The 12,219-nt window shown below is 38.4% G+C and overlaps 1 protein-coding gene across 1 annotated transcript in view; it reads left to right on the top strand.

Moving 5' to 3' along the window:
* Positions 1 to 7,113: 7,113 nt before the first annotated feature.
* Positions 7,114 to 12,219, top strand: part of ECRG4 (ECRG4 augurin precursor) — a 55,190-nt gene continuing 50,084 nt past the window's right edge. The window contains exon 1 of the mRNA XM_036756660.1: positions 7,114 to 7,251. The gene's annotated coding sequence lies outside the window, so the exon portion shown is untranslated. The remainder of the gene's footprint in view (positions 7,252 to 12,219) is intronic.

Genomic DNA, 12,219 nt, shown 5'->3' with positions numbered 1-12,219 from the left:
TAAATTGTATTATAAAGCAGCAATCATCAAAACTACTTGGTACCACCTAAGAAATAGAGTGGTGGATCAGTGGAATAGGTTAGGTACACAAGACGCGGTAGTCAATGACTATAGTAATCTACTCTTTGATAAACCCAAAGAGTCCAGCTTCTGGGATAGGAACTGACTATTTGACAAAAATTGCTGGGAAAACTGGAAAATAGTATAGCAGAAACAAGGCATAGACCAACATCTTACACTGTATACCAAAATAAAGTCAAAATGGGCACATGATTTAGATATAAAGGCTGATAACTATAAGCAAACTGGAAGAGCAAGGAACAGTTTACCTGTCACATTTATGGAGAACAGAAGAATTTGTGACCAAACAAGAGATAGAAAACATTATGAAATGCAAAATGGATAATTTTGATTACATTAAATTGAAAAATTTTTGCACAAAGTCAAAGCAAAGAAGATTATGAGGGAAGCAGAAAACTGGGAAAGAATTTTTACAACCAGTATCTCTGATAAAAGCCTCATTTCTAAAATATATAGAGAACTGAGTCAAATTTATAAGAATACAAGTCATCCCCCAACTGATAAATGGTCAACGGATATCAAAAGGCAGTTTTCAGGTGGAGAAATTAAAGCTATCTTTAGTCATATGAAAAAGTGCTCTAAATCACTATTGATCACAGAAATGTGAATCAAAACAACTCTTAGGCACCACATCACACCTATCAGATTGGCTAACGTGACAAAACAGGAAAATGATAAATGCTGGAGAAGATGTGGGAAAATTGGAACACTAGTGCATTGTTGGTGGAGTTGTGAACTGATCCAGCCATTCTGGAGAGCAAATTGGAACTATGCCTAAAGGCATAAAAATGTGCATACCCTTTGACCCGACCCAGCAATATCACTTCTAGGGCTGTATCCCAAAAAGATCATACAAATGGGAAAGGGATGCACATGTACAAAAATATTTATAGCAGCTCTTTTTGTGGTGGCCAAGAATTGGAAATTGAGGGGATGCCCATCAACTGGGGAATCGCTGAGCAAGTTGTGGTATATGAATATAATGGAATATTATTGTGCTATAAGATATGATGAGCAGGCAGACTTCGGAAAAGTCTGGAAAGACTTATATGGACTGATGCTGAGAGAAGTGAGCAGAACCAGAACATTGTACACAGTAACAGCCACAGCGTGCAATGACTAACTTAGCAATGCAAGGATCTATGACAATTCCGAAAGACTTATGATGAAAATGCTCTCCACATCCAGAAAAAGAACTACCGAGTCTGAATGCAGATTGAAGCATATTATTTGCTCTCTCTTTTTTGTTTGTTTGTTTCTTCTTTGCAACACGACTAATGCAAAAATAGGTCCAAAATGAATATATCAAATTACGTACTGTCTTGGGGTGGCAGGAGGGGAGAGATGGGGAGAAAGTTTGGAACTCAAAATCTTATGGAAGTGAAAACTAAAAATGAATAAATAAATTTTAAAAAAGAATTATCCTATCATTTAATTTTTCTCTATTATTTACTTTTCTGTTTGTTGTTGTTCAGTTGTTCCACTTATGTCTGATTCTTTGTGACCCCATTTGGGATTTCCTTAGCAAAGATGCTGGAGTGGTTTGCCATTTCCTTTTCTAGCTCATTTTGCAGATGAGGAAACTGGGGCGAACAGGGTTAAGTGACTTGCCCAGGGTCACTTCCTAGTAAGTGTCTGAGCCCAGTTTTGAACTCAGGAAGAAGAGTCTTCCTGACTTTAGGCCCACCATACTATCTACTGTGCCACAGCTAGCTTCCATTCACTTTGCTATTCTGTCTGCTTTGAAAAACTTTGCTATTGAAAAACCAAACCAAACCATAACACTATGTGAATATGAAATATTACTAATAATGTTGATCATGTGCATATACATATTCTATTTTTAAAAATAGTAATAGGGGGCAGAGCCAAGATGGCGCCTGGAAAGCAGGGACTTGTGTGAGCTCCCTGCCAGGTCCCTCCAAAAACCTATAAAAAATGGCTCTGAACAAATTCTAGAACTGCAGAGTACACAAAATAGCAGAGGGAAGCAGGAATCCAGCCCAGGACAGCCTGGATGGTTGCTGGATGAGGTCTATCAGTCACGGAGCGGAGGGGAGCAGAGGGGAGCGGAGCTCAGCATGGCCAGTGGCAGGACCAACCAGACAGGGAGCTGGGCGGAACAGGACCTAGCGCCCTGAATCAGTGAGCTGTGGCAGTTACCAGACTTCTCAACCTGCAAACACCAAAGACAACAGAGAAGGTTAGTGGGAAAAACCACGGGGGGACAGAGTAAAAGGAGTTTGCAGTTCAGGCCACCACCCAGGGGGCAGCAGAGGTGGTGCAGCTCTGAGGACAGAACTACAATTGCAGTTGCTTCTGGCCCCAGGCCCACCTGGTGGGAGGAATTAAGTGGCAAATCAGAGTGGGAGTGCAGAGTCCGCTTAGAGACTGTAGAGTCACGGTCTGGGCTGGTGGTTCTTGAGGAAGGAGGAGTGCCGTGTGGCAGAGTTGGCTGTATAGAAATAGAAATCAACAGCACGTCCCCTCAAGCTTGGAACAAAGTACTCTTTGCTCTACAAGCAGTCATAACCTGACGAAAAAACTCAAGGGTCAAATAAGTTGGCCAGGGAACACTCAGATTCAGTCTCAGACTTTGGAATCTTTCTTTGGTGACAAAGAAGACCAAAACATACAGCCTCAAGAAGTCAACAAAGTCAAAGAGCCTACATCAAAAGCCTCCAAAAAAACATGAACTGGTCTCAGGCCACTGGAAGAGCTCAAAAAGGAGCTGGAAAAGCAAATTAGAGAAGTAGAGGAAAAATTGGGACTGACAAATGAGAATGATGCAAGAAAACCATGAAAAACAAGTCAATGACTTGCTAAAGGAGACCCAAAAAATACTGAAAAAAATATTGAAGAAAACAACACTTTAAAAAATAGACTAACTCAAATGGCAAAAGAGCTTCAAAAAGCCAATGAGAGAAGAATGTCTTGAAAGGCAGAATTAGCCAAATGGAAAAGGAGGTCCAAAAGACCACTGAAGAAAATACTACCTTAAAAATTAGATTGGAGCAAGTGGAAGCTAGGGACTTTATGAGAAATCAAGATATTATAAAACAGAACCAAAGGAATGAAAAAGTAGAAGACAATGTGAAATATCTCATTGGAAAAACCACTGACCTGAAAAATAGATCCAGGAGAGACAATTTTAAAATTATTGGACTACCTGAAAGCCATGATCAAAAAAAGAGCCTAGATATCATCTTTCAAGAAATTATCAAGGAGAACTGCCCTGATATTCTAGAGCCAGAGGGTAAAATAGAAATTGAAAGAATCCACAGATTGCCTCCTCAAATAGATCCCCAAAAGAAAACTAGGAACATTGTCGCCAAATTCCAGATCTCCCAGGTCAAGGAGAAAACACTGCAAGCAGCCAGAAGGAAACAATTTGAGTATTGTGGAAAAATAATCAGGATAACACAGGATCTAGCAGCTTCCACATTAAGGGATCAAAAGGCTTGGAATATGATATTCTGGAGGTCAATGGAGCTAGGATTAAAACCAAGAATCACCTACCCAGCAAAACTGAGTATCATGCTCCAAGGCAAAATATGGATTTTCAATAAAATAGAGGACTTTCAAGCTTTCTCAGTGAAAAGACCAGAGCTGAATAGAAAATTTGACTTTCAAACACAAGAATTAAGAGAAGCATGAAAAGGTAAACAAGAAAGAGAAATCATAAGGGACTTAGTAAAGTTGAACTGTTTTGTTTACATTCCTACTTGGAAAGATGATGTGTATGATTCATGAGACCTCAGTATTAGGGTAGCTGAAAGGAATATGCATATATATATATATATATATATATGCATATATATACATATGTGTGTGTCTATGTATGTATATATGTAGGTATATACACACACACATTTATATATATATATATGTATATATATATATATATATATATATATATATATATATATATATATATATATATACACAGAGAGAGAGAGAGACAGAGGGAACACGGTGAGTTGAATATGAAGGGATGATATCTAAAAAAATAAAATCAAATTAAGGGATAAGAGAGGAATATATTGAGAGAAGGAGATAGGGAGAGATAGAATGGGGTAAATTATCTCGCATAAAAGTGGCAAGAAAAAGTACTTCTCTAGGAAGGGAAGAGGACGTGAGGAGGAATGAGTAAATCTTGCTCTCATCGAATTTGACCTGAGGAGGGAATACCATACACACTCAATTGGGTATCTTACCCCACAGGAAAGAAGGAGGAAGAAGATAAAAAAAGGGGTGACGATAGAAGGGAGGGCAGACAGGGGGAGGAGGTAACCAAAAACAAACACTTTTGAAAAGGGACAGGGTCCAGGGAGAAAATTCAATAAGGGGGATAGGTTAGAAAGGAGCAAAACATAGTTAATCTTTCACAACATGAGTATTGTGGAAGGGTTATACATAATTATACACATGTGGCTTATGTTGAATTGCTTGCCTTCTTAGGGAGGGTGGGTGGGAAGGGAAGAGGGGAGAGAATTTGGAAGTTTTAAAAACAGATGTTCAGAAGCAAAAAAAAAGTTTTTTCATGCAACTAGGAAATAAGATACACAGGCAATGGGGTGTAGAAATTTATCTTGCCCTACAAGAAAGTAAGGGAAAAGGGGATGGGAGGGGAGTGGGGTGACAGAAGAGAGGGCTGACTGGAGAACAGGGCAACCAGAATATACACCATCTTGGAGTGGGGGGAGGGTAGAAATGGGGAGAAAATTTGTAATTCAAACTCTTGTGAAAATCAATGCTGAAAACTAAATATATTAAAAAATTAAATAAATGTAAAAAAAAACAAAAAAATAAAAATAGTAATAGCTAGCATTTATATAGTGCTTTAGGGCTATATAGGTCTTTAAGGTTCTTAAATTGCTTTATATGTAATGTTTATATTTTTACATCCTTACAATAACCCTATGAGGTACATACTATTGCAATCATCATTTTAAAGATAAAGAAACTGAGGCTGAAAAAGTTTGGGTGATGTACCCAGTGTTTCATAACTGGTGAGTGTGTAAAGTAGAATATGATCCCAGGTAATTTTGGCTACAAGTCCAACAATATATTCACTACGTCACACTCAGGCCAGCTGCTACTCTTGTGCTCTGGGTTCTAGTTATAACAATAAGGGTACAGGATTTCTGGTAATGTTGCTCAAGCCCCTACTGGTGCACTTCTCATTACCAATCAGTCAGTCAGCCTTAAATTAGCATTTAGAAAAGGTGTTTTCTAAGGTGGCAAAGTAAGAACATTTGGTATAAAACTTCTCTCTACAAATCTGGGGCACACATTCCCTTTGCATACAGAAGATTCCTGGGGAGAGTGAACTCAACTAAAGTAGATCCACTGTTTGTTGTTAAGTCATTTTTCAGTCATGTCCAACTCTCTACGATCCCATTTGTGGTTTCTTGGCAGAGATTCTGGAATACTTTGCCATTTCCTTCTCCAGCTAATTTTACAGACAAGGAAACTGAGGCCAACAGGGTTAAGTGACTGGCCCAGGGTCACACAGCTAGTAAGTATCTCAGGCCAGATTTAAACTCACAAAGATGAGTCTTCCTGACTTCAGGCCTAGCACTCTATCCATTGTGCCATCTAGTTGCTCTCTGACTGACATAACTGCTGGGTTGTACCAAACTGTTGCTGGGCCAAGCTGCTCACCTGGCAACTCACAATTTCTCCAGATCTTACAATGCTCACAAATTCTCTGCCTGAGTACATCATGGCTGGATGCTACTTGGTCACCTCTTAACTCCTGTGGCTAGTGCTCTTAGCTCTGGTGGACTATGCTACTAATGCTAGTGAACAGTGGGACCTCTGAGGTGACCTCTGAATCTCCTAAACTCATATGGTCCATTAATGGACACGTCCTCTTCAGAATACTTATTCACCTAATATTAGGAAAGAAAGTAAGGAAAGTATAAACACAAAGAGACAGAGGCAGCCATGTACTTATAGTTGCCAGAGGCAGGTGAGAGATGTGTCAGCTACCTTTCCCTCTACCCAGCTGCTCAAAAGAGTCCTGCTTCCTTGTAGCTACCAAGAAAAGAGACTGAGTGATGGAAAGATGTCTGCACACAGTTCTGGCTCATCAGCTCCTGAGTTATAAGTTCTTCCAGTTCATCAACCAGTCAGAAGACTTTACATCATCACACAATACCAGCACCTGAATCATTCATAGTTAGACACTAGTTCCCTAAAATGTCTGTGTGGTTGGAAGGGAAGCATTCAGAGAATATCTGTGTGAGCTTCAATGACTGGTTCTCACAGGCCAGTCCACCCAGACACACAGTAACCTACAGAACTAAAAAAGGGGGTGGGGAGGAAAGGGAGACAGGTCTAATAATGACTGGACTTTTCTTTATTCCTTTCTTTTTTAAGTGAGGAAGTAGAGACCAAAATAAGTTAAATGATTTAACCAAAATCATACAGTTAAGGAGTGGAAGAGCTGGGATAAAATCCAAGTCAGTACTTTTAGAACACAGTAGTACTTTAAAGAATAGCCAAATATAGTGGTCTTCCCTTTCTCCCGCACACATGCACACTCACTCATGACACCATACCACACCACACCACAGTGTACCAAGATGGAAGAAATGACTGAGGGAGCTAGCTGTTCTATAGAGAAACTGATCATCAAAGTCAAGCCCCTTTGCTATGTGCCTTATCAAAACACCACCGTCAGACTTATCTCTGAGAGAATATTTATTTCCTTCTTGACACCTGCAAGAAATTACTTAAAATGTCTCCTTCCCCCAATCTGTTGATCATCACTCCATGTGCATCAGAAATTAAATCATCTTTACACGAGGCTGCAAGGACATCTGTTTGCAATCATCCTCCCCGAGGAAGCTGTATTTCTGGAGAAGTAGAAACCTGATTCTCCCCTTTCTGCGTTCATAGGCTGCTTTTGGAGACGTTTCCAGCAGAGGATCTGGGAAGCTGAAGGAAGTTAGATAAGAGTGCCTTTCATATGACTTCACCACCGGGGCCTTGGCTCAGGAGGTTGAAAATGCTTTTCTTCCATCAGTTAGTCATTGCTTGTCCTACTTTTCTGAAGTCAAGGAGTACTCACATAAAGAGCAACTTGTTCAGTGACAGAAAAGGTCATTTCTGCTGGCCAGCCACTTGGAAAGGAGACAGGAAGCGTATTATTTTTAAAAGGTAAAGTGATAAAATATTTGCTTACCAAAGGGACAGGCAGCATGGCTTAAACCCACCTTGGGGTCTGCTCTATCCTGCAGGGCGGGGAATGACTCCATCCTCTTGCTTTTACCCTGATGGAAAGAGCAGGCAGTTAGGAGCTGAGATGGATTTTGCTTCAATTGCCTAGGGGCTTAAACTATGCAGATAGGAGGCTGTATGCACTGATGGCAGGTATATTACCTCTTCTACCTCTCTTGGAACTCTCAGGAGTTAGAAAAGGTGGAAAATGGCTTTCTCCAAGATGCAAACCCAGGTTCCACTGCATTTTTAGAGACGATCATGTTGTGAAATTGCTCCTCCTTCCAATTTTGCTTCCCATTTTTATATATGCAGCAAGAGGATAGCAATTAAAAGCCTCTGCTGAAATGTAAATGAGAAACTTTCCACAGTCAAAGTTTATATTGTGGCATCGTTAGTATGTAAATAACACATGGTACTTCATGGCATCTGCCATAATTGGCTCTATTTGAAAGGATGTCTTTATGTAAGAGAATATTATCATTGGAAATGCAATGTAAGTGGTGCCATCAAGCATACAGTACATCTTGGGGGAGAACTACCAATGTTTTATTCGGAAGAGCAAGATGCATAACTTTCTTGGTTTTTTGTGACTGAAACTTAATTAAAGGCAGAAATACTATATAATCCAGGGTAAAACATTTATTTTTGCCCCTAAAAGCTTTGATCATACAACATTAAATACTTTAATAAGTATGATATTAATCCAAGCTTGTTGTCTTGGAATCAGGGTTAAGTCTTCCCTCTAATACTTGTGACCCTGGTCAAGTCACTTATCTTTACCATATGCTAGGCAACTGTTAAAACCTGTAAATAGTAGAGCAATGGCTGATCTGTTCAGTAGAGGGAGTTTTCACACTGGGAGTTCCTTAGCTGGCTAAAATCACCAGGATGCTTAAATAAAAAATCAAGCCAGCTCTGTAATTAAGAACAAAACTTCTAATTGCTTACATCACTGGATCTCCCCCATAGAGACCGCAACTGTAGTAACATGAATGAAATCCACTCTGTTTTTTCCCCTCCTTGTTTGACTTACATTGGTATTTGCTCTGGGAAACTATGCAAGGCTAACCATAATTATGCTCTGCCCACAGTGGCAACAAAGCTTTGATTTTTAGGGAGAATTACTCTGTCAACATATACTGCTTCCAGCAGGCATTTATATGTCCAGTATCACTGCTCCTTGAACAGGACTCAGCTGATTTTCAAATAGAAAAAAAAATCGTAGAATCATAGAATTTTAGCATAATTTATGTGGTCTGACAGAGGCACCATTGTTAGAGAATCTTCTGACTGTGAAGAAAGGATTGTTGTTGTTTGTACTTCGTTCTCGAAGAGGACCATGACATCAGGAAGGTAATGCCATGACTTGCAAGTGAATTTGATTTAAATGAGAGAGGCCTGTGCAAAGTCACTAGTCTCACTTTCTCCTCTGCATACATCTGGGTCCAGTGGAAAGATATAAGTCAGGACAACTGGAGATGGCCCAAGATGCAGTGGGATATCTTGGCCTTTCCAAGCTAAGATCTTTAACAGGCCTCAGTATGACTGCGGCAAATGAAGAAAGGAATAAAAAAAAAAATGAAATGAATGGTTTATATATTACACTGGCCCTGGAATTTACTTTGTGCCTCATTCTTTTTTCATATTAAAACCAAGGGAAATTTAAAGGGAAGAAAAAAACAAAACAAAACAGGTGATTCATTTATACTTGGTTTCACTGAAAGCCATTAAATCAAAGAGGTAGAAGGGGGTGGAGTTAGAAGGAGGAGAAAACTGTCTAGTCATTTCTTTGCCTTCCAGACAGGTAATGCTGAGAGCATATCACTGAAATGGGAAATCTCTTTTCCCCAGGACCAGAAATTCTAAAACTGCTCCTGGTTACCTACTTCTACTTTTAATGACGGTCATGAAGGAGGAAAGTCCAACTTATATAAAAGAAATGTAACCTGAACTGAACCTCAATTGTAAAAGTCCCGAATTGCCTTATTTATCTGGCATCACTCGGGAAAATGAGATGCTCTTCACGGGTGAATTTTCCTGACAAATGAAACTAGCCCTCATTGTTTCTTTCCAGGGTGGAAATTTTTCTTTAAATTATGTAGATTATGCTTTGTTCTCAGCTTCCTTAAATAGAATATAATGAAGCTAATTTAATCATGTCTTGACTGGGACCATCATCATGAACAAACAAAAAGCAATGGCTTTAGTAGGTAGAGTTGCTCATACCTGGTCGAAGACATCTGGTGTACAGATTTCAACCCTTGTGTGACTTAGATAGAGTCCTAGGAAATCATGTTCAACAAATAGATGTAAGTGATTTGCCTGATGTCAAAAGCTAACAAGTGTTAGGGACAGGATTTGGACTCAATCTGAGACCAAAATTATAATATTACAACTATTTTTATGAGAAGTCACAATTTTTGTCCTCCAAAATTTTCAAATTCACAAAATGTAGTTGAAATTAATGTCATTTCTGTAAGTTTGCGATTATGAAGCTGTGGGGAAATTATTTCTCCCATCCTAAGTCATTACTACTGATAGTTTAGGAAATGCCTTGCCTATGAAAAGCATACTATAAAATAGGAGACCAAAATCAGATTTAGATTTATCAAAGTGATGGATGAAACATTGCATTGTAACTTAAATATATAAAAAAGGCCCATTTAATTCACTGGGGATAAGTTATGTTTCCTGTTTAAAAAAATCAAGGAAACAACATGTAAAGGGGTAAAAAACATAAAACTCTTTAAAAATAATATTTAGTGCTACTTTTCTTTTCATGTTTTTTCTTATCCAAAGAAGTGTAGAGAAAAAAATTTCTGACAGAAGGCAGGTTAGAGAACTTTCACATTCCTTTTTTTCTCCCTTCTTAAATTCTCTGATTCCCGAGATGTAGCAGCCAAGAAATCTCATATGCCATATTCTCAGCCTATGTAAGCACTATCCAAGATAATGGACTAAAAATAGCTTGTCTCCTGCATACATACATAGGAGGAAAGCTAATGAATGTGGAGCCTTTGAAAAAGGCATGAATATGTAAAACCAGCAGGAGGAACATGAGGTTAAAAGAAAAGGATGGGAACTGAAGTGGTTTAGGACAGACCCTGTCATGCTGAAGCCAGGTAATAGGAAGAAAGAGGTGGTGAAAGGTGGTGATAGCAATCTCTCTCTTGAGCAATTTTTTTAAAGTGTAGTGTTCCCAGATCCTGTACTATGAAATGTTCTATTCTCATGATCACAATTTATAAATTTGGTGGAGTTTTTCATGTTGTTAACGATATCGGTATTCCACTCACTCTGGAATTTCTCTAGAGTACTGGGATCAATGTAGGGATAATATATAGCTCCAGTCCCCAAACAGTACCTACTCTGCTAAAGGTCAAGGAAGAAATAAAAAAGTCAAACAGCAAAGTATTTGATTCATATAGAATAGAAATGTAAATAACAAGGAAAGCGCAAATAAGAGAATCATTCTCAGCCCCTATACATACAGGAGTACAATCTCTGACAGATTCCCATGCCATTGAAGAAAGATTTAGGGCTTCATCCCTAATTAAACCATTAGAAAACTCATGCTCCTAAGGGAGCATCTTCCTTCAAAAATATGGCCCTCCTCATTTCCCAAGTCCTGTTGATGTCATCACTATACTCTATTACCCAGGTTCAGATCTTTGTTTCTAACTTTGAAATATCTCTTATCCATTCATTCCTTAACTTTTAAGTTTTATAAAGTCATATAGAATAGTTTTAATATTTTATATTTTATACTGAATTATGCTTTTCAAAATATGAGCAAAAGTTGAACATGTTTTATTTCGTTTGATCTTTCAAACAGGCGAGCATTATTACACTCATCTTACAAATTAAGAAACTGAGCAAGGCTCTGACTGGTTAAATGATTTGTCCCAGGTCACACAGCTAGTTTATAAGGGAGCTGAATTCCATTCTTTCCATTCACACTGCCCCCAAGTGAGTTGAACCCCATTACCTCTCACTTGTACTGTTATAATAGCCTACTAATTATCATCTCTGCCATGAACTTCACACCTTTTCTCTTTCCAAGAGCTTACGTAAATTAGTAAATGACACAGCCACATCACCATGCTCAAAAATCTGTTTAAAAATATATTTTTATTTATTTCATTAAACATTTCCCAATGACATGTAAAGTTTTTAATGTTCAGTTTTTAAAATTTTACTTCCAAATTCTCTCCCTTCCTCCCTTGTCTTCCCCTACTTTTTGAAAAGGCAAGCAATATATATCAATTATACATATGAAATCATGCAAAATATATTTCCATACTAGTCATATTACAAAAGAAAACACACACATATGAAATAAGAAAAATAAAGAAAGTTTAAAAGGAATGCTTCAATTAGTACTTAGAGTTCATCAGTGCTCTCTCTGGAGGTAGATAACATTTTTCATTGTTAAGTCCTGCAAAATTATCGTGGATTATTGTCTTGATCAGAGTAACCAAATGTTCCACAGTTGATCATCCTTACTGTTACTATGTACGATGTTCCCCTGGTTCTGCTCACTTCACTTTGAATCAGTTCATGTAAGACTTCCCGGGTTTGTATGAAACTATCCTGATCATTATTGCTTATAGCACAATAGTATTCCATCACAATCATATATTACAACTTATTCAGCCATTCCCCAATTGATGGGCATCCCCTCAATTTCCAATTCTTTGCCGCCACAAAAAACACATACTCAAAAATCTTTTGTGACTCCTGATTGCCTACAAAAATATTACAAACTCTTAAACCTGACACTTACAGCTTTAAAGAATGGTTCCAAACTATTCTTCTATCTATATTTTATGAGACTCTTCTGCTCTCTAGCCAAAATGGACTACTCATTGTTCCATGATCCCATCCTCTTCTCTTTCCTATGTT

The sequence above is a fragment of the Trichosurus vulpecula genome, chromosome 4 (genome assembly GCF_011100635.1).
Source record: "Trichosurus vulpecula isolate mTriVul1 chromosome 4, mTriVul1.pri, whole genome shotgun sequence".
NCBI classification, from domain to species: domain Eukaryota; kingdom Metazoa; phylum Chordata; class Mammalia; order Diprotodontia; family Phalangeridae; genus Trichosurus; species Trichosurus vulpecula.
This window is presented reverse-complemented; position numbering and strand designations above follow the sequence as displayed.